Consider the following 18,880-nt stretch of genomic DNA (forward strand, 5'->3'; position numbering starts at 1 on the left):
TAGTCTCTATATAGTAAAAGAATTTATTGATGACTTACAGTCGGCAGCCCAATTCCCAACAATGGTTCAGTCGCAGCTGTGAATGGAAGTCCAAGGATCTAGCAGTTACTCAGTCTCACACGGCAAGCAGGTGAAGGAGCAAGAGCTAGACTCCCTTCTTCCAGTGTCCTTATATTGTCTCCAGCAGAAGGTGTAGCCCAGATTAAAGGTGTGTTCCACCACACCTTTAATCCCAGATGAAAGGTGTAGCCCAGATTAAATCTCCTTAAACTCGGAGATTTAATCTTCTGGAATCCATAGCCACTATGTCTCAAGATCTCCATACCAAGATCCAGATAAGGATCTCCAAGCCTCCAGATAAGGGTCACTGGTGAGCCTTCCAATTCTGGATTGTAGTTCATTCCAAATATAGTCAAGTTGACAACCAAGAATAGCCACTACAAATATCAAGCAAAGTCTTCAGTCTCACTCCTTGCTGTTCTCTTACAAGCCACCTCCCAAATTAATTGCCTACATTTCTTTTGGTTGTATAAATAATTTTGAAATATGTAAGCTGTTCAGAAAACCATAGTATAGTATAAAAAATCAAATAAATAATCCTACTAATAGGCTGAGATAGGAGAAGCATAATTTCAAGACCCTATCATGTACAAACAAGCAGAAAGTGTATATGGATCGTACAATATTGGACTTATTTCTCCCATTACCAAGTTAGAGAGACCATGGGATGATAGCCGACAAATTTCTAATGTTTCCTCATGTTTTTGAATTTCAATAGATTAGGATATGTTGGTAATATTAATTTTCATATTAAGGAAAAGTGATTGTTATTTCCTGTTAATTTTCTTGTTATTGGTGGAATTATGTTTGTGTGGGTTTGTTGAAAGATTACTTTCTTGCTTCTTCTAGGGTGTAGTTTCAGTCCTTGTGTTCGTGTTTTCCATCTATTATCCTTTGTAGGGCTGGATTGGTGGAAAGATATTGTGTAAATTTGGTTTAGTCATGGAATATCTTGTTTTCTGTCTATGGTGATTGAGAGTTTTGCTGGGTATAGTAGCCTGTGCTGGCATTTGTGTTCTCTTAGGGTCTGTATGACATCTGCCCAGGATCTTCTTGCTTTCATAGTCTCTGGTGAAAAGTCTGGTGTAATTCTGATAGGTCTGCCTTTGTATGCTACTTGATCTTTTTCCCTTACTGCTTTTATTTTATTATTTGGAAGACAAAAAATGTTTTATTTTAAAACATTGAGAAAAAACAAATGTCTGTTATATTGGAAATGTTAAATATGAAAACTGTGTTCTATGATACACACTCCCAGATAGCTAAATACTGTAAATTGTCCTATCATTTTCGCTGATATCAACACTTGATAAAGTTGGAGATATACCAAAGGTCTGTTAATCATTATTCAAAGTCATCATCTTTGGGTTCAACTCTTTTACACAAGTAAAAGTTCTGTCCAGGATGTTCCTGACACATGAGGCTTCCAGGCAAATTTCAGAAATATTAAGAAAAGTATCTTCCTTTTTTGCCTGTGAATGTTTGCGTATTGCTGTACTGCTGGCTTATATCCACTACAGACACTAGGTCTAGGTCAGACCAAGGGTCTTCAAGCATTGAAGGCTTAAAATAACTTTCCAACTCATTAGACATTCTTTTTTTCTCTACTACGCCCTGATCCAAATGGTGTAGATGTCCTTGGAGAACCCTGGGGGTAGGTCTGCTGCTGCCCTGGGGAGTAGCCGAACTGATGCTGGGACCCCGCGGGGGACCTGGAGTAGGAGCCTGGGTAGTGGACGGAGACCTGAAGCGGGACCCCGAGAAGTTGCCGCCTTGCCGCGGAGACTAGACTGGAGCCCCGGGGCCCGCAGGGCGGAGTGTGGTGCAGACTCCCGAACCCGTCCCACGGGGAGGGCGGCTGCGGCCCACCGCCCAGGGCACCCCGGAAGTTATTTCCGCCACCCCAACCTCCTATCCCCAGGCTGGGTTACGGAGGAGTTGGGGGTCGAAAATTCGGTCGATGCATATCAGGAAACGAAGCCGCAGAGCTCACACGTCGAACACCTCACTGGAACCTCAGTGATCAACTGCCAGAAGGAAACTGGTATTCCTCTATTTATACAGCCTTCCAGCTCCCAGCGGGCTACTGCACCTTAGTTCCGGCTGCACAAAGGTTCCGACCTCACCAAATTTAGTCTGCAGTCCAACTCCCAACAACGGTCAGTAGCAGCTGTGAATGGAAGTCCAAGGATCTAGCAGTTGCTCAGTTCCACAAGCAAGCAGGTGAAGGAGAGAGAGCGAGCCTTCCTTCTTCCAATGTCCTTATGTCCAGCAGAAGGTGTAGCCCAGATTAAAGGTGTGTGCCACCACACCTTTAATCCCAGATGACCTTGAACTCAGAGCTCTTCCAGGTCTTAATCTTCTGGAATCCATAGCCACTATGCCTCAAGATCTCCATACCAAGATCCAGGTCAGAAACTTCTATCTCTCAGCCTCCAGATTAGGATCACTGGTGAGCCTTCCAATTCTACATTGTAGTTCATTCCAGATATAGTCAAATTGATATGAGAATTCTGCCAATTTGAGTATATCTATCCCAATTATACATTCTGGAACTGGGGAAATGACCACAGGATGTGTTCGGGGACCTACTGGACCTACTGTGAGTCACACATCAGTCAAAACTCCATTAATCACCTGCCCTCCATAAGCCCCTATTTTAACGGGAGGGCCACAATGTTCCTTGGGATCTCCTGTGATCAGTGTCAACTCAGAACCAGTATCCAATAGACTCCAGAAAGTCTGATTATTTCCTTGCCCCCAGTGTACAGTTACCCTTGTAAAAGGCTGTGGGTCCCTCTGGGGAAGAATTGGAGAAAGGGTAACAACAAAACTTTTAGGTGTCTTATTAAGATCCTTCCTCGAGAGAACCTGGCCACCCCTTCCTTCAAGGGGTTCTGGATCTGCAAACTGGCTCAAATCTGGAAATTGAATCACTGGCCGAGATTGCCATTTACCACAATCTAATGTAGCCTTTCTTTTATTTGTTTGAGAATTTTTCTGCTTATACAGATCAAACAGATATGCAGTAGGCTTCCTATCTATTTCATGCCTAGAAACAACATGATTGATTAGCCAGTACCAAAGGTCCAAACCAGTCATGCCATTATAAATTTCATCTCTCCTGTGCTGACCATTACGGGGTATGTTATTATAAACATTCTTTTGTCTATGTTGTCCATTATAATAACTACGATCACCTTGTCTCTGGCGATCCAATGCTGACACCTGGCCCTTGTTACCTCGGAATCCAATTAAACCCAGTGAATTTAATTTATCTAATTCAGCAGCAGCATCTCCAACCCTAAGGTCTGGCACAAGGAAAAGGACAAGAACAAAACTCTTCAAATGTGCTGGTGCCCCTCTCACCAGTTTGCGTCTTATAGCATTGGTGAAGGGCATATCTTCTGGACCTTCCCATTGTGGAGGATTAGGTTTTACACAACATATCCACTCTAGCCTTGCAATTTCCCTAAGCCTTAAAATCCCTTTGTCAACGCTAAGCCAAGGGATATCAGGCATCTCCGATTCCTTTTCAGTAGGCCATCTTTTGATAAATCTTCAGCCAAACATTCAAACAAACTTTTGACACCTTTTTTTTTTAAAAAACTGTGTGAGCTTTCATATTAAACCTAAAATCTCTACTCAGAAGGCCCATGTCAATAAACTCAGCTTGTGTGGAAAGCCGTGCAGCGAGCAGCGAGCAATCGCTGTGGAGAGCCGTGCGCGTGCCGCGAGCAATCCCCATTATAAGATGGCGCTGGCCTCCGCTGTGACAAACTAGTAAACAAGCCTTGGGCGCAAGTGCGAGAGTGAACTCACTCCTAGTCACTGCCCATTCTCAGCGTGTAATAGTGGTGTGATGGGCGAGCAACGAATCAAGAGCTGTCACGCCACATCAGGTGCTGAAACGTCATGGCTGAGTGCTATATAAGGGACTCCATTTTCTGGGGTCGGGATCTTCCTGAGAAGTAAGCAATAAAGCTTTGCCGCAGAAGATTCCGGTTGTCCTGAGTGTGTTCTTGCCGGCGGGGACAAAAGCTCGGGATAAGCTTGCTCTAGTTTTATGTTCCTTTCATCCTTATCCCACACCCTTAAAATCCATTCTCACACATATTTGCCAGGTTTTTCTTGAATGAATTAGCAAACTCATTAAGTCCCTTAGCAGTGTAGCAAATTTCCTCATCGACTACACTTTCTATCTCCCCTCTAGGAGCCTGTTTTGCCTTGAGTCTGGTTATAGGTCTAGAAGAAAGTATTGGTGGGCCTTGAGAAACAACAGTATTTGCCACGGCACTCTGGTAGAGTCAGCCTGTCAAGCAGGCATGCCTAAAAGCTGCTCATGAAGCAAAAAGAGTTTCACGGAAACTCGCTCCTGGAGTCTGGCGTGCTCTCTATAGTTTCCATTCCCGCATTAGTCTAGTGGATGGATCCACGTGCTCTCTTTATTATAAATGCCTTTTAAGATTGAATTCTGACATAGCTAAAGCCTTCTGCCAGTGTTCCAACAGTCCTAGAACGTCCTTGAGCTAGACAGTGACATTCAGAATAGCCTCTGGTATTACACTATCTCTTTGAATAAAAGTTAGGTCACTGCCCTTCACAGGAATCTACCATCACCAAGGAAGAAAGAAGTTTCTGACCGTAGGGGAAACCAGAATAGATACTTAGAATTATAGCTGAGTTGCACCTATATACAGGAATTTACAATGGTTTAGGAAGTAGATCGGGCTGTGGTTTTAGAGCATTGCATTATTCATGAGATGGTTAGCTAGAACGGAACTCCCTAGTTAGAACCATGACTTGGGTGTGAAAGCCCTTGCCCTAGGAGTGAAAAGTTCTCACACCTGGCTTCTAAGACTATAGCTGATCTTAGATAGGGCTGACTTTGTCTCAGTTATTTTATTGCCCAGTTCCTGCCAGTCTTTGCGTTTTCATTCCTCTGTTCTGTGTGAGAGTCATTAAGCATCCGGTTACCTCATTTTGTACCTTGCGGGTATGTCACCCAACTTCCTTATTGTCTTCTGTATAAAAAGTCTGATGCTCGAGTTGTAAAAATACATTCAGATTCCACGCAACCTCTCCTGTGTGCATCTGTTTGTCATTCATCCAACACTTTGCCCACCCGAGACTAGAGACCCGTTCCACGCAGACAAAGGGGCCCAGAGGGTCTGCAGCAAGTATTGTCTTGTCTGGCGTTTTCTTCAGTGAAAGTCATTGCTGGTTTATCAGACTGTGCAGAATTCATTTCCTCATGTGGGGAAGGCATTATTTCAAGGAGTGGGGCTGAGGGCACTACTTCCTCAGGTGGGGCAAACCCTTGAGAATCTGAAGATTCAAAATTCTCAGCTTCAACATGGTCTCCCCACACATCCCCGTCCCAAGTTATAGGATCCCATTCTTTGCCAATTAGCACCCTTACTTTATCTGTCGACACTCTCTGAGGCTGAGACTTGGATTTTCAATGTAGTTCAGCCAAACTTACAATGAGGGTTTCATTTTGATTTTCTGCAACTTGAGCTCTATGGCTGTTAGAGAGAAGATTCTCTTTAAGGACACACGTAGCAACTTTTTTTTTTTTTTTTTTTTGGTTTTCCAAGACAGGATTTCTCTGTATAGCCCTGGCTGTTCTGACACTCACTGTGTAGACCAGGCTGGCCTTGAACACAGAAATCCACCTGCCTCTGCCTCCTGAGTGCTGGGATTAAAGGCATGTGCCACCATGCCCAGCACACTTAGCAACTTTTAGATCGTTTACTTGTGTCTGGAGCTGTCAATTTTATCACACAATTCCTTCTTTTCATTCATCGCTTTTTCCCGAGATGCTAAGAGTAACCAGCCAGTAAAATCATTATCTGATTTTCCCCCCATCTTGTAGAAAGCTTTGTACACCGAATCACCTAATTCATAAAGAAAATCTAGGGTATTAGCCTCTTTAAGGTTGAAATATAGTTTCAACCATGGGTCTTCAAAGTTCTCTGAGCTCCCAGGAGGGAGAGAATCTGGAGAGGTTTCAGTAGTTGAAGGTGCTGGTGCATCAACAAGCCAATTCCAGTATTTTAAAAGATTCATCCTTATACTTCTGCTCCTCTAGAACCACTCCTGGTACCAACTTCTGTATTAGTCAGGATTCTCTAGAGTCGCAGAACTTATGGGTAGTCTCTATATAGTAAAGGAATTTATTCATGACTTACAGTCTGCAGTCCAACTCCCAACAATGGTCAGCAGCAGCTGTGAATGGAAGTTCAAGGATCTAGCAGTTGCTCAGTTCCACATGGCAAGCAGGCGAAGGAGAGAGAGGGAGGGAGAGGGAGAAGGGAGGGGGGAGAGAGGGGAGGGGGGAGAGAGGGGAGAGGGGAGAGAGGGGAGAGAGGGGAGAGAGGGAAGAGAGGGGAGAAGGAGAGGGGCCCCTTACTGCTTTTAAAATTCTTTCTTTGTTTAGTGCATTTGTTGTTCTGATTATTATGTGTCGGGAGGAATTTCTTTTCTGGTCGAGTCTATTGAGAGTTCTGTAGGCTTCTTGTATGTTCATGGGCATCTCTTTCTTTAGGTTAGGGAAGTTTTCTTCTATACTTTTGTTGAAGATATTTACTGGTCTTTTAAGTTGAGAATCTTCACTGTCTTCTATTCTTATTATCCTTATATTTTGTCTTCTCATTGTGTCCTGGGTTTTCTCGATGTTCTGGGTTAGAAGTTTTTTGCTTTTTGCGTTTTCTTTCACTGTTGTGTCAATGTTTTCTATGGTATCTTCTGCACTGGAGATTCTCTCTTCTATCTCTTGTATTCTGTTGGTGATGCTTGCATCTATGACTCCTGATCTCTTTCCTAGGTTTTCTAGCTCCAGGGTTGTCTCCCTTTGTGATCTCTTTATTGTTTCTAGCTCCATTTTTAGATCCTAGATGGTTTTGTTCCTTTCCTTCACCTGTTTGATTGTGTTTTCCTGTAACTCTTTAAGGGATTTTTGTGTTTCCTCTTTAAGGGCTTCTAGCTGTTTACCTGTGTTCTCCTGTATTTCTTTAAGGAAGTTATTTATGTTCTTCTTAAAGTCCTCTATCATCATCATGAGAAGTGATTTTAGATCTGAATCTTGCTTTTCTGATGTGTTGGGGGTATCCAGGATTTGCTATGGTGGGAGAAATGGGTTCTGATGATGCCAAGTAACCTTGGTTTCTGTTGCTTATGTCTTATGCTTGCCTCCCTCCATCTGGTTATCTCTAGTGATACCTGCCCTGGCTATGTCTGACTGGAGCCTGTCCTTCCCGTGATCCTGGTTGTGTCAGAACTCTTCCGAGTCAAGCTGTTTCTGTGATCCTGTGATTCTGGGATCCTGTGATCCTGAGATCCTGGGTGTGTTCAAGCTCCTGGGAGTCAAGCTGCCTTTGGGACCTTGAGATCCTGGTGTGACCAAGTTCCTGGGATCCTGGGATCCTGGGATCCTCTGATCCTGGGCATGTTAGAGCACCTGGGAGTGGAGTTGCCTCTGGATGTTCTGGGGCTGGCTGTGGAGTTTGTGTCCAAGGTCTGCTCAGGGCACTGACCCAGACAGACTGGAAGAAACCCATGCCACTGGTCTGGTGGAGTTCCTGCATGCCTGGGTCCCATTGGTCCCAGTTACTCCTGGTGTTGGGGCAGATGCTGTGTCCTCCTCACCTCTGATCTTCTTATCCTGGGCATGTTAGAGCACCTGGGAGTGGAGCTGCCTCTGGGTGTTGTGGGGCTGGCTGCAGAGTTTGAGCCCAAGGACCATCCCAGACAGACTGGATGGTCACTTTTATATGAGAGAAATTATGACTTTCTATGCTACAGAATGATGTTAGATCTTTGCACTAGAATGGTCTATACTTATTTTACTGAATGTAGATCTTTTACCATGGGGAAAAGAAATAAGTTTCATAAGGTTGCTGGGACACTGCTTTGATGGCAAGAAGATATATCTGCCTATATTTTATTTCCCTTAAAGATCTTAAACTCAAGCTATATACCTAAAATGTTATTAATTTTACTTATATAATTTTACTGATGAAAGAGGGTTTTTTTTTCTTCCCCTTTTTTACCCTCATCCCTATTTTGTACCTAATCTTCCCACAGTGAAGTTCACATGAGGCTTTAACCTTACTTCCAAATAGCAATCATTTTATGACATTGACACATTAAGAAGATATGACACATCTCTTTTCTTAGCATAGGTAGAAATAGGGGTAGGGTCTATCTAGATTGATATTCAAATATAGTAACCTCCTCTTGTCTGTGGGGTATACATTCCATCACCCCCACAGATGCCTGCGATTGTGTATGGTACCCAAGTGTGTGTTTTTTATTTACTATTTGGTCTTACTGTAGATATTAGCAACCCTAACACTCACTTTTTACTCCCTTATTAAACTGAGAATTTCCATATTTTTACTCCAGGAAACATTTTACACCTCCTCTCTGGCATATACACATAAACAATATTGATATTCTTGAGTGTAGGCAGCCGCACGCCCAAAAGATGGCGCCGACCTCCGGTACACCGGCACCGTAAACAACATCATTGCGCAGGCGCCAGCCCGAATCTGGCGCCAACCCCTCCCTAGCGGGTGTTACATATCAAAGGGGCCGACAGACTGACAAATCCCAGGAGGACACGTAGCTCTCCCCAGTGCTGGGGTGGAGATGGGCGGTCCTCCCGGGGGGGGGTTTCCAGAGTTCCGGAGTAGCATGGAGGTGTTCCAGAAATAAAGAGAGCTGTTGAGAAGAATCCGACTGTGTTGTGTCTTTTCTTGCTGTACAAGGTGAGCGCGACACTTGAGCTTTAGGTCCATTATTAAGACTATTCCTAAGGAAAGCAACTTCAAAACAAGCCCTGTGACACTGTGACAGTTGATCTGACACTGAGATCACCTCTCACAGTAGATGGGTAGTGTATACAATGAGGATCCTCTGGATGGACTTGGAACAATTCATATCCTGGGATGATGGAGGTGGACTGTGTAAGATTTCACCATGTAGTTCAGAACAGTGTACAACTTAAAACATAACTTATTTCTGAAGTTTATATTTCATATTATCAGTTCATGGTTGACCAGAGTAAATGAAATAGAAAGCAAACAAATAAAATCAAACAAGTGACACCTAAGGCGCCATTGTGCCAGAACACTTTTTGGCTTAGTATCATATCCAGTTGAGAATAAAGACATAGGAAGCTCCTAAAGGACACTCAATGGTCAAGATATATACCACACTTATTTTCTCAAGTGGAACAGTCACTGTCAATTTCAAATAAATTTGCAACAGGCTGTTACAATTTTTACCAATGCTATTTATTACATTTATTTATGGAAATTAGACATGGTCATAATCTACATGACCATAAATAACTAGCTTAATTTTGGGATTGAAGACTTAGAAAGCAGATGCATCTTTCCTAGGATCCCTGTGAGCTCTGCACCCCACCCCCCCACCCCCATGAAGAGAGAAGATGGAGCCACATGATAGAAGAGCCTAACCATTCATTGAACGGATCCCATTGAAGGTCGGCCGTTGGGGTTTGTGGATGACAGCAGTTGACTTGTACTTCTTTCAGAAAAATACAGCCAAGGGTTACCATTCTTCAAACAGGAAGAAAGAGCCCACTAACTGCCTCCCATCTCACTAAGGCATTAGAGATGCTCAGCAGAAAAAGTCTCCTCTTAGAGTGTCTCTTAAGCTCCATGTTGCACTTCTTAACCAACACACAGCTACGAAATGACAGAATCCAAATTTGGTCCTGATGTGTTGCTGGCATTTTGATTACTAGGTTACACTTTAATTCAAACTAAAATTGCATTTCTATCAAAATGAAAAGACCCTAAGAGGAACAAGAAAGTCTAGTTTTCCAATTATTTTGGGGTACTATGTTGAAATAGTTGTAAATATGAAGGGGTTATGTTCCAGAGCTATAGGTTCAGTGGGTGAATTTGGCATTTACTTGTATCCTCCATGAAGAGCTCTAATTTTCTTATAGGGGGGCTAGAAAAACCCATACTTATTCTAAAAGCTTCAGGGATACAATGCTGCATTTCCCCCTACTGATAACATAATTAGCTTTGGAAGGCCTAATTTGACTCTTTATCTTTAAAATGTCTGTTCGGGAATGCCAAGAGAAAAATTATTCTGACCGCTAGAAATTAAATGTAAAAATATTTGAAAAATTAAAAAAGACTTAAAGATCTTATGGTGCAACTCCCCCTCAACTTGTCAAAAGCTTGTGTTCCACTTATTTGAATAGATATAAGAATAAAGGCTTGATAAAGTGGGCAGTGCGCATAGAAAGGAATAGCGGATGCTGATTTCAGAATGATGACCTAGCCTCTGATGACTCAAAGCAGTATCAGAAACCTACGCAAGATCATTGTCTTGCTAAATCTGGGACACAGCTTGGTTGGCGGGGTTCCTGTTTTGTAAGTACGAGGTTCTGGATTTGATTCTCAGAGCTAAACTATTAAAAAAAAGATTCTTATTATCTAGGAAATATAGAATGGATTATTTCATATATGCAACCAACTTTTCCCCCAATACTAACGTCTTTTTTACAAGTGAAATTAGTAATATTCACAGATTTCATTTTTATCAGTCCTTCATAACTCTCTGAGCATGTTTGCCTGGGCAAGATGTGGGGAACTAGAACAGTATGTATCTCCCAAGACATGAGAACCAGAGACTTGAGGCCATTTCCTGAGAGCTTAAGTTGTAAAATCCATGCATACACACACCTTAACTTAGCTAAGAATCATACACTCACAGCTAAGAAGGGAACGGAATAAAAAACAGAAGAGAGAGAACAAAATCACTTAAGAGGGAACGGGGGAATCAGAACAAAGGAGGTCTCTATACACCAGGTGAGGTGGCAGACACTTCTCAGTTACCACTGGCTGTATTATAGAAAAATAGCTCATGATTTTCAAGAGAAAAAAATCTTTATGCAAACTGTATTAGCATCCAAATAATATTATTAGATAGTGTTAGAAAAGAACCTCAACAGCATATTTTTATAGTTTACTAATTACAGCATCCAAAACAGTCTGGAGTAATAATGTAAATGAGAAACTGAAATGTTATGAGATACTGTAACATGTCAAAATGGGGCAACTTTAGAGTCCAGGAAGTGAGGAGGACATAGTTTTAATAAGATCAAAACTACTCAGTGGTACCAGAACCTTTGAGATGAATATATGAATTTCCATGCAGGATGGGTGATTTGAAAGTCACAGGGGTACTGAAGGCCAGAGAGGACAATTTGTTCAAGTCTGATCTGCCATAAAATACTCTAAAAATATCCTGATAGAAATCCAGTGTTTAGGGTGTTTTCTGCCATAGGAGCAAACACTGCTGATTAATCAAGCTGAAAGAAACAGTCCTCAAGAACCACCCCTCCTTCCATTCACATAACAATTATTAACTCCATTAATTTGAAGTAGCAAATGGTTTGCTAGATGTAGTGATTTCCATGCTTAAATGGCATATGATAGTCCATTTGGTTTCACAAGCATCCTGACACATTCTTTTATTATTTATTTTTTCTTTTTTAAGATTTATTTATTATTATATCTAAGTACACTGTAGCTGTCTTTGGATGCACCAGAAGAGAGTGTCAGATCTCATTACGGATGGTTGTGAGCCACCATGTGGTTGCTGGGATTTGAACTCAGGACCTTCGGAAGAGCAGTCAGTGCTCTTAACCGCTGAGCCATCTCTCCAGCCCAACACAGGGATTCTTGAGAGTCATTTTAAAATATCCTCTGTCCCAGTCACATTTTAACATTCTGCATTATACATTGATGTTGGGAAAGTCTGGAAGAGAGTATTGTCTCTCCAAGTCCAATTAGCTCTGGGAATTCTGACACCACTTCTGAGCTGGTAGCTGAGGAATTCCACAGGCACTGTGGTTTCTTCTCCAAGGACTACAGTTCTACAGAGCCTGTTGAGTGTGTGCTTCCTTCCTGTAAAATGAGATCAACCTGGCATGGCTTGGAGACCTACACTTTCATGCTTGAGAGCTTAACTACTAAAATACAATGAAGTAACTATTATCCACATGGCTATCAGGCAGTGAAGAACTGTGACAACCAGGAGAGAAATGAACAAACTACTCAGGGCTGCTGCATCAGCTCATTGCTTAGAGTCACTGAGACACTGTTTAGGAAAAGAGGACCAAAATAATGTGTCAGGAAGATGGACGTTGAAGTGAGGTAATATCTAGGAAGGGCCACATTAAGAGGATTTGAGTAGCAAGATGGCGGCACTCGCAAAGCAGAGTGGCTGCCTCCTGCGGCTCTCTGTGGCTCTGGGTCCCAGGTCCCGCAGCTACCGTGCGCCCCCGCCCCCGCGCCGCCGCCCCGGGCCCCACTCGCCAGACCCGGAGAACCTGCTGACCCCGCGATGGCAGCTAACGCCCCGCTATGTGGCCAAGCAGTTCGGGCGGCACGGCGCCATCTCCAGGGTGCCCCCCGCCTCCCTGTGGCCGACCCCAGAGCAGCTGCGCGAGTTGGAGGCCGAGGAGCAAGAATGGTACCCGAGCTTAGCGACCATGCAAGAGTCGCTGCGCTTGCAGCAGCAGGCCTTGGAGGCAAGGCGCCAAGCCAGGGAGCAGCGTATCGCAGAGTGCATGGCCAAGATGCCACAAATGATTGAAAACTGGCGAAAGCAGAAGCGAGAACGCTGGGAGAAGATTCAGGCTGACAAGGAGCGGAGGGCCCGGTTACAGGCTGAGGCCCAGGAACGCCTGGGCTACCACGTGGACCCAAGGAGTGCTCGCTTCCAGGAACTATTACAGGACCTAGACAAGCAGCAACGCAAGCGCCTAAAGGAAGAAAGACAACGACAGAAGAAGGAGGCACGAATTGCTGCTATGGCCTCTGCTGAAGCCCAGGACTCAGCAGTGTCTGGTGAACCCAGCTCCTGAAAGCTCCCTTCTCAATAAAGCCAGCGGCTGACAACCCATATTCTACAAAAAAAAAAAAAAAAAAAAGAGGATTTGAGTAGAAATAGTGTCTTTTGGACATGGCAGCTTTGGTTGCCTATCCAAGTCCTGCATACAATCAAGCTGGCCAGTGTTCTAGCATGGAAGGGGAAGTGGCCTAACATCCCCACCCCTTACCAAGGTGCTACTGATGATTAATGGTTTCTGGGAAAGAGAGTCAGTTTTCTTTAAAGGTGTGGCCTCTCATAGGCCATCCAGTGCGGGCGGGTGACACCATACCCATGAGTATATATAGGCAGCCCAAAATGGGCTTAATGGACAGAGAGATTTTAAAGAAGAAATAAAAAACGGCTAAGCTATATCTCAGAAGCCTTCACCATTCTTAAAAAAGTCAGAATGTGCAAGTGACAACAACTTTCAGATTTCATCCTACCCAAGCTAGAATGGCTAAGATTAACCAAATAACCAGCAACAAAGGCTGGCAAGAAGGGTGGGGGTGGGTGGGTGGAGGACAATCGTTCACTTTCTTGGGATTGCAAACTAGTGCAGCACCCTGAAAATCAGTGTGGAGAATTCTCAAGAAGCTAAAAATAAATCCACCACATGATATGATAACCCAGCTATACCACTTGTAGGCATATGCTCAATAGACTTAACACCTACCACATAGACACTTGATACGTGATGAGATGTGCTCATAGCCACCCTATTTCCAATAGTTAGGAAACAGAAATAACCTAAATGCCACTGAGCTAATGAACGAGTAATGAAGATGTGGTACATACAATGGAATACTCATTAGCTGCTCCTCTCTTTGCAGTAGTGGGAGGCCATTACAGAAATCTACAACTGGTCCAAAGGCAGAGAGCAATTGATTGTGGGGTGCTCAGGATTAATTGATAAAATTGCAAGTGCAATCTCCACACTTAAAGGCTCAGGGAAAATCATGAAAGAGGGGGAAGAAAGATTTCAGGAAGTCTGCTGTGAATCTGTGTCTTCTAGAGATGACAGAGAAGCTACACCCATGAAACCTCAGCGATATGTCAGCCTAAGCAAGACCTGAACAATAAACAATGCATGTGTGTATATGTATATATGTATATATACATACATGTATATGTATGTATATATAAACATGGAAGGGGAAATCTCATGTGGTCCTACCTCTAGACCAAGAGCTACAGTCAACTAACAACCTGCTGAAAGAGGAAAAAATTGCCTTCTTCAGGGGTGAGCTCCCTAATTATTTATCCAATACTAAGTGGCCAGCATATATATATATATATATATATATATATATATATATATATATACATACACATACAGATGCATCAGGTTGTATTTATATATCTGTATATGTAAAGAATAATTATATTAAATATATGATAATCATATATCTAAAACAATAAAGAAGATTATAAATTTGAACAGAGGTAAAAGAATTTGTGGAAGGAGTTGGAGGAAGGAGGGGTAAATGACATAATATTATTTTAACTAAAATGAGAGATTAAAAAAGCACATGAAGTTGGGAGGAGGGTTGGATAATGGAATGGGTCTGAGAGGAGTTAGAGGGAGGAGTGGGGATGAATATGATCAAAATAGTGTGTATGTGTGTGAAATTCTCAAAAAATTAATAAAAATATATTAAAATACAAACTAGAAACAGAAGTATTTCAAAACATAAAAAACAACTTTTATCAGCATACATAAAGAACGCATATAATAAAAAGAAGACAAACAGCCCAATAACAAATGAGCAAGCAGTATGAACAAACACTTCACCATGGAAACTACCTGGGTTACAAAAAAGGGCAAGGACAGATGCTCAACACTGATGTTTACTAGGGAAATGCAAATCAAAGCCACAAAGTGCTGGTTATGTACATCCTTGAAAATGACTATAATTACAGAGACTGATAATCCCCAGTGTCCGTGAGCATGTGGCATAACTCTCATGGAGTGCTGATGTGATGTCAAGTCTCTGGAAAACAACTACTCATGATGTTATTTACTTATCATATGATCTAGTCATGCCACCTGTAATTATTCATCCAAGAAAGTATGGATGCAAAGACTTTTCTGAAAACAAAACAAAAGAAATTTAGAAAGCCATCAATTCACTCATGCATGATAGTTAAAAGCTGAACTGGACAAAAATGACCATTACTTTGGTAGTATACAAATTCTGGCACAGCCAGACAATGAGATAGATATCATCCTGAAGTAAAAATGAACAAACGACTGATCTGCGCAGGAACAGAAATGAATCTCAATAGCATTAAGTGTAGTGAAAGATGCCAGACACCAAACACTATGTTGATTTTTTTCTAAAGTAATCTGGTATGGGCGAATGTGTACTGGGAAGCAGGCATCAGGGTGCCCATGGACTGACTACCAGGAGGAAGCTTCTACAGGATTAAAAAGTCTCATGCCACCATGATGCTAATAACTGCAACACTTCATACAGTTGACATAACCTGTCAAGTCACCCATGAAATATTGCTAGAGTTTCTTGGATGTAATTGATACTTAAATAAAGCTTGGGAACCCCCCCCCAACTTTCCACCATTTTAGAACCCACAGCAAACCGCCATTGATTGATATTGTCCCCCAATTTCTTCTAGTGTAAATTTGTAATGTATTGGACTCACACTTGATTTGTTTACCTTCTGTATTTAACCTGAACTATAATTAACAACCTGTGATATACTGGGTGTCTCTTGAGAGTACAGACGTCTTCCGATTCATTTACCTGTTGTGGTTTCCTTTATCTTGGAAGGAAGCTCATTAAGAAACATCCTGTTTCCACAGAGGTGAGAGGATAGGATGCCTCAAGGGAAGGTGAAATGTTTCATCTGACTGCAGCAGTTCTCAACCTTCCTAGTGCTGCTCCCTGACCCTTTAATACAGTCCTTCATTCTGTGGGGAGCCTCATCCATGAAAGTATTTTTGTTGCTACTTCATAACTAGAATTTTGCTACTGTTATGAATCACAATGTAAATATGTGTATATTCCAATGGTCTCAGGTGGTCCCTATGAAAGGGTTGCTTGAACACCCAAGTGGGGTCATGACCCACAGGTTGAGAACTGCTATTGAGGGAAGTACGGGAAGTCAACAATTCAAAATAGCTTTGGGAAGTTCCTGAAAATGATCAGATTTACTAGATCTCTTCTACCCCAAACATACAGCCAGAGAGAGACACTTCAGAGAAGACAAGCTGTCTAGAAATGCTGAGTCTAGTGAAATTGCCTGGAAGACACAACAGCCAAGTTGCCTGGAAAAAACGCAGACTAACTCAACTGTCTGCAAAGGACACGCTTCAACCTGTTCATTCACCTTCAGGCTGCACAGTATGCTCCAGTTTTCTTGATCTTGTGAGCTGTTATGCATGCTGGGGTGGACTTTAATGATTCAGTTCTGATCTGTTTTTTGGTCTGTCATCAATTCCCTCCCTGGGCACAGATATCTACCTCCCTGGTAGATATTAGGTCACATCTATCCAAGGATAGTATCATATCACACCACTCAGTGTACAGTGACAAGGAGTGTACATTCTGCTAATAGCAATGTGCCCTATAGAGGAGACTTTGAAATGGCTCTCAAACAGGGCAGACAGTATCTGGCTTAAATTTCAGACTCCATTTCTTGGTAGCTATTGCATAATTTTGATAAAGCTTCTCTGAGCCTCTAAGTCCTGTCAGCTATAAAATGGACATAGTAATCTATTCTGATGGTGTATGAGAGAATAATAAATTGTCATATGTACATGCACCTACACACAGTGGGTATTATGTACATGCATCTACACACAGTGGGTGTTTTGTAATTACATGTCTTTTTTATTTTAACTATATAACACTATTTTAACTAATTAATGTTTAATGTTATTTGGGCATGGTGCCACACGCCTTTAATCCTAGCACTCTGAAGGCAGGGGCAGGCAGATCTCTGTGAATGCAAGGCTAGCCTGGTCTACATAGTGAGTTCAAGGACAGCCAGGACTACATAGCAAGATGCTGCCTCAAAAGAAAACAAAAGCAATATTTAACATGATTTTTAAAATTGCTTGACAATGTCATTTTTGTTGGACATGTAGATAAGATTACAAAAGATGAAGTTAGACAAAGTCTCCAGAAAGAAAAGGCCAATTATTCTAATACTAATTTAAGAGGCAGGTTCTCTTTGCTAATTCCTTACAGAATTGTACAAAACATTTCTTTTTTTTTTTTGATTTTTAATATTTTTATTACATATTTTCCTCAATTACATTTCCAATGCTATCCCAAAAGTCCCCCATAGCGCCCCCCACTTCCCTACCCACCCACTCCCATTCTTTTGGCCCTGGCATTCCCCTATACTGGGGCATACAAAGTTTGCAAGTCCAATGGGCCTCTCCTTCCATTGATGGCCGACTAGGCCATCTTTCGATACATATGCAGCTAGAGACAAGAGCTCCGGGGTTCTGGTTAATACATCATGTTGTTCCAACAATAGGGTTGCAGATCCCTTTAGCTCCTTGGGTACTTTCTCTAGCTTCTCCATTGGGAGCCCTGTGATACATCCAATAGCTGACTGTGAACATCCACTCCTGTGTTTGCTAGGCCCCGGCATCGTCTCACAAGAGACAGCTATATTTGGGTCCTTTCAGCAAAATCTTGCTAGTGTATGCAATGGTGTCAGCGTTTAGAAGCTGATTATGGGATGGATCCCTGGATACGGCAGTCTCTAAATGGTCCATCCTTTCATCACAGCTACGAACTTTGTCTCTGTAACTCCTTCCCTGGGTGTTTTGTTCCCAATTCTAAGAAGGTGCACAGTGTCCACACTTTGGTCTTCATTCTTCTTGAGTTTCATGCGTTTATCAAATTGTATCTTATATCTTGGGTATCCTAAGTTTTGGGCTAATATCCACTTATCAATGAATACATATTGTGTGAGTTCTTTTGTGATTGTGTTACTTCACTCAAGATGATGCCCTCCAGGTCCATCCATTTGGCTAGGAATTTCATAAATTCATTCTTTTTAATAGCTGAGTAGTACTCCATTGTGTAAATGTACCATAATTTCTGTATCCATTCCTCTGTTGAGGGACATCTGGGTTCTTTCCAGCTTCTGGCTATTATAAATAGGGCTGCTATGAACATAGTGGAGCATGTGTCCTTTTTACCGGTTGGGACATCTTCTGGATATATGCCCAGGAGAGGTATTGCTGGATCCTCCGGTAGTACTATGTCCAATTTTCTGAGGAACCGCCAGACTGATTTCCAGAGTGGTTGTACAAGCTTGCAATCCCACCAACAATGGAGGAGTGTTCCTCTTTCTCCACATCCTCGCCAGCATCTGCTGTCACCTGAATTTTTGATCTTAGCCATTCTGACTGGTGTGAGGTGGAATCTCAGGGTTGTTTTGATTTGCATTTCCCTGATGATTAAGGATGTTGAACATTTTTTCAGGTGTTTCTCTGCCATTCGGTATTCCTCAGGTGAGAATTCTTTGTTCAGTTCTGAGCCCCATTTTTTAATGGGGTTATTTGACTTTCTGGAGTCCACCTTCAATTTGCGGTAAAATATCCACCACCTTGTTATTTTGATTGCAGGGCTTATAGTGTCTCATTTTGTTTGGTTGCTGGCTGCTAATTTTTGCTTTTTTTTTTTTTTTTTTTTTTGAGACAGGGTTTCTCTGTATAGCCCTGGCTGTCCTGGAACACACTTTGTAGACCAGGCTGGCCCCAAACTCAGAAATCTGCCTGCCTCTGCCTCCCAAGTGCTGGGATTAAAGGCGTGCGCCACCATGTCTGGCTGGTGGTTAATTTTTAAAAGCAACATTGAATAGGTAGGGAGAAAGTGGGCAGCCTTGTCTAGTCCCTGATTTTAGTGAG

The 18,880-nt window shown here is 42.4% G+C and overlaps 1 protein-coding gene and 2 pseudogenes across 6 annotated transcripts in view; 1 reads left to right on the forward strand and 2 right to left on the reverse strand.

Moving 5' to 3' along the window:
- Ano4 (anoctamin 4) overlaps window positions 1-18,880 on the reverse strand; it is a 408,979-nt gene that overhangs the window by 51,025 nt on the left and 339,074 nt on the right. The window lies entirely within an intron of this gene.
- Window positions 1,507-2,026, reverse strand: LOC110303216 (M-phase-specific PLK1-interacting protein pseudogene; annotated as a pseudogene).
- Window positions 12,314-13,022, forward strand: LOC147002711 (large ribosomal subunit protein mL64 pseudogene; annotated as a pseudogene).

This window comes from Mus caroli, unplaced genomic scaffold (genome assembly GCF_978045245.1).
Source record: "Mus caroli unplaced genomic scaffold, Mus_caroli_1 scaffold_9, whole genome shotgun sequence".
NCBI lineage: Eukaryota > Metazoa > Chordata > Mammalia > Rodentia > Muridae > Mus > Mus caroli.